The sequence below is a fragment of the Mus caroli genome, chromosome 6, assembly GCF_900094665.2.
Source record: "Mus caroli chromosome 6, CAROLI_EIJ_v1.1, whole genome shotgun sequence".
In the NCBI taxonomy this organism is placed as follows: Eukaryota; Metazoa; Chordata; class Mammalia; order Rodentia; family Muridae; genus Mus; species Mus caroli.
The window spans coordinates 26,809,075-26,813,588 of NC_034575.1; positions in this window are offsets into that span (position 1 = coordinate 26,809,075).

Below are 4,514 nucleotides of genomic sequence, written 5' to 3' on the forward strand. Positions count from 1 at the left end.
GAGGTTCTGTGTGTGCATCCACTTATCGCAGTCCAAATTAAAACTAGGGACTGAGACGATGACTCAGTGTGCAAAGTGCTTCCTGTACAAGTATGAAGAACTGGGGTTCAGATCACAGGCACCACACAAAAGCCAGGTGTGGCCCATGTGTGCAATCTCAGGGTTAGAGGATGAAGATCCTGTGGACCCACTGGCCAACTAGTCTACCCAATGAGAGCTTCAGTTACAGTGAGAGACCGTGTCTCAAAAAATTAAGAGGAGAGTCATTGAGGAAGACACCCAACATTGACTCTTGACCCACACATTGCATGTGAGTGCGTGTGCACACACACACACACACACCCTCAACATGTCTGAGAGAGTAAACTGACACTTCTCTGGTAGACAGCCTTTTGCTGGCTCACATCTAATTTCCTGTGTTTCCACGGGTAGCCCTACAATTCAGTCAGTTTCCTGGTAAGAAAACATGGGGTGATCCTTGAGAGTACTTCTCACCACTCATGCTGAATCAAACACAAATTCCTGTTGACCTCATTTTAACTATTTTCCAGGTTACTTTCTGTCGTTACCGCTGCCCTCTAACGCAATCAGTTAGCTCCCAATCATCCTGCCAAACCAGAAAAGCCTACTTATTGGTCTCTTGGCTCCTCTATGGCCTTTCCAAATGTTTTCTGTACTCTGGGGTTGCTGGGGAGATGGCCCAGCGGGGGAAGAGAGTGGGGCACTGCTCTTAAGGAGGACCTGTGTTCAGGTCACTGTGCTCAGGTAGGGTGGCTCACAGCTGCCTGTAACTCTAGCTCCAGGTGTATCCAAAGCCTTGTTTTGGTCTCTAGAGGCAACTGCATGCATGTGCACACCCCCATATACAGATACAAACAATTAAAAAAAATCAATTTAAACCATGTGACTCCTGACCACAACCCTATCTCTTATTTAAAACTCTTCAATACTTTCCTTTTCCTCCTAGGAGTGGAGGAAGTAAACCAGGTTCATTGTCATGGTCTGGAGGCCTGGCATGGTGCTCTGGGCTCAGCTCCTCCCCCATTGTGTCTGTACAATCCAGTTCACTCTCCACCCAACTGCCAACCTGGAACTTAGCTCTGTCCTGCTATATATTCTTCCCTCTGTCTGGAAAATGGTCCTCTTTCCCTGGCCTGGCTAGCCCACACTAGTCCTCAGATGGCTGCTGAAGCATCACTTCTCAGCAGAGACAACCCCTCCCAGGCAAGCACTCGCTCTTTAGTTGTGCTGTGAAGTAGGAACTCCATCATCCTTCTCCTGCCACTTTGTATCATTCGCCCATGCTAGTGATCTCTTTAAAAATTAATGTGTATTTTCTCTATTTCACTAAAAGCTCCCACAGAGTGTGGATGATATGTGATTCTGTTCTCAGTTGTATCCCCTGGGCTTTGCATATTGTCTGACACTAAGAAAGTATAAATCATATTTGAACACATCATAATACATGCTACAGAGCAAATGCCTAGAGTGTAGACGTAGAAAAGATAGGTAATTAGGGTGGTCAGAAAAGCTACCTGGAGGAGGAGACACTGAATTCTGGGGAACCACAGTAGACATGCCCATTTGGCACAGGGCTTACTACGAGCAAGGGCTATGAAGCAGAAAGAGCTGATTCTAAGGAAAGAGAGAGCTGAGTAGGCTGCCGGACAGTGGGTTGGGCATAGTCCTGATTTGGGGAATCAGGCAAGGACCAGGTCATTTAGGGTTTACTCAGCCTGGGAATGTAGTTTTATTTTATTTGTGGTACAACGAGAAGTCACTACAGAGGCTTTGTGTGTACCTGTGTATGTGGGCATGTACATGCAGAGAGAAACACACAGAAGCTCAAAGTTGCTATCTGGTGTCTTACGTGATTGCTCTGTACTTTAGTGAGGCTCAGACTATAGATGTCATTTTTATTTCCTCGGATGAAGGGATGAGATGAGATATACTTAAGCTGTATGGAATATGCCCTGGGCTGAGCCCAAAGCATTTCCTTCTCTGTTCCAACTATCCTTAGACTGAGGCCTGGAAGCCTCTAGCCTCCGTACAATCTAATCTTCCAAGCTGATTGATTCAATATGGCTTTTCTTGGCTTCTGACTGAATTGCTCTGCCTGGCCTCCTGCTAATAACTCTGGCAATCTGTTCTAATCTTCTGGCTCCTTCTCACTCTCCGGCTCACTCTGCCTTCACCTGTGTCTAGCTTGTTCTCTTCGTCACCTGTCTCTGTACAACTGCCACACCCACCCATTCTCCACCACACCAACCCTTGCTCATTCTCTGCTCTTAAGTAGCCCCTCTTCCTCTGCTGTTCTCATGTGAGTTGGACATATCCTATCTCTAACTCATTCTGTCAGATCTTTCTCTAATTTGTCACTTAATCTGCTCCTCAATTAGATATCACTTTAAAACATGGTTGCCTGCTCATCTGGATGTAGACCTCTCAGGTATCTCTCGAGAATCACGTCTGCCTGTGCACCTCCACGATTCCTGCCACAATGATAATAGACTAAAGCTCTAAATGCAAGCAAGCCCCAATTCAATGTTCTCTTTTGTAAGAGCTGAGGTGGTCATGGTGTCCCTTCAGCAATAGAAACCCTATCTAGGAGAAAGCCAAGCTGTATAATGGAGTCAACTTAGACAATCTCTTCTGCATCCTGTAGATTGTAACACAAAAGAGCAATTTTATTAATACAATTTTTAAATAAAAGTAAAATAGCAATGTGTGTTCAACATCATTAACCACCATTTGAAATACAAATCACATTCACACATACACATATGCATATACATGCATAATGTGTACAAACATGCATATGCATAAACACATGAACACTTTACTTATCCACTTACTAATTAATAGACAAATAGGTTATTTTTATCATTTGACTATTATATGTGATGCTTTTATTTAACAAACATGAACAAATACCTGCTCAGATTCTTGCTTCCAATCCTTTTGAGGCATATGCCCATGAGTGGAATTTGCAGTCATACAGTAATTCTTTGTTTAATTTTGTGAGGCTCTGCTGCTCCTAACAGGTGCACCATTTAATCTCCCCACCACCAGCACACAGCATCCAATCTCCCCAGGTCCATGCCAGGCCTTAATTTTCTGTCTCGTCTATACCAGCCATCCTACTGAGTATCTGCAGGAATCTATGTTTACTCATACAGTCTCAACTACATAGTTTTTAAGTATCAGAGATCCTTGAAATGCCTTTGGTTTTAGAACCTGAAGATCTGACTTTTACATCACACACTTGGTATTCCCGACTGGTCAGTGTACAGAGGAGCTGGGGCATGAGGCCAAACCAGCTAAGGAAGATCAGGTAGATGGTATGAGACGCCAGAGGAGGTAAAAAGGATAGCAACTGCACACAGATCAGTGTTTGAATCTTCCTGATCAAGGCCTGCCCCATAAGAGATGGGATATGGTAAGAAACTCATGGGTACTTTCCCCCAAAGGATCCACAAAGTCAGGGACCCATCTGGTCCTGTGTGATCACAGCACTCAGACCACAGTTATGGCTTGGAGGACTGAGACCTCAGGGGCATGAATCTTGATGCATCAGTTCTAGAAACACTCAAGGGCCTTTGTCATATCTCCAGCTTCTGGGGAAGCTCTAGCCAGTGCCATTTGAAGTGTTGCTCTTATCGTGACTCCACCATTCAGATGCAAAACTCTTACAGGTCACATTGTGATTGGCAATGGTGGCTTTAGACAAGCATATCCTCAAGGTCTAAGTGCCTGGGAGGATCTTTGAAATCCTTTCCTGGCTCCTTTCCACAGCATTAGAGCAGTAACCCAGGGAGGCAGGTCACGTGCAGGTTAGGAGCCCCAAAGCAGCAGAAAGCAAGGGACAGACAGGTCAATGTTTCCTCCATCTGCAGCAGACATTCAGAAACCACTTGGACCATCCAGGGAGTTCAAGACAGTTGTCATTTCTGCTTGTGTGAACTGTACAGGTGTTTTCCACTTCCAAGTCCCCATACCACCAGCAAAAGGAACCTCACAAGAGGGATTATTTAGCTTGCACAGAGCAGGCACAGTCTGCTCTTATGAGTCATGTGCTCTCCTTCCACTGAAAAATACACAGCTTGTCCTTATCTTCTGGATTAAAAAAATAGCTTGGAATATTCTCAGTATTATTTACTATCAGGGGGAAACACAAATCAAGAGCACAATGAGGCTGGGCAGTCAGAGGCTGATGGATCTCTGAGTTTGAGGATAGCTTGATCTACAGACAGAGTTCTAGGACAGCCAGGACAACACAGAGAGACCTGTCTCAAAACAAAACAAAACAAAACAAAACAAAACAAAACAAAACAAAACAAAACAAAACAAAACAAAACAAATAAACAAATACCTTACTTCCTGTCTTAGTCAGGGTTTCTATTCCTGCACAAACATCATGACCAAGAAGCAAGTTGGGGAGGAAAGGGTTTATTCAGCTTACATTTCCATACTGCTGTTCATCACCAAAGGATGCAGGACTGGAAGTCAAGCAG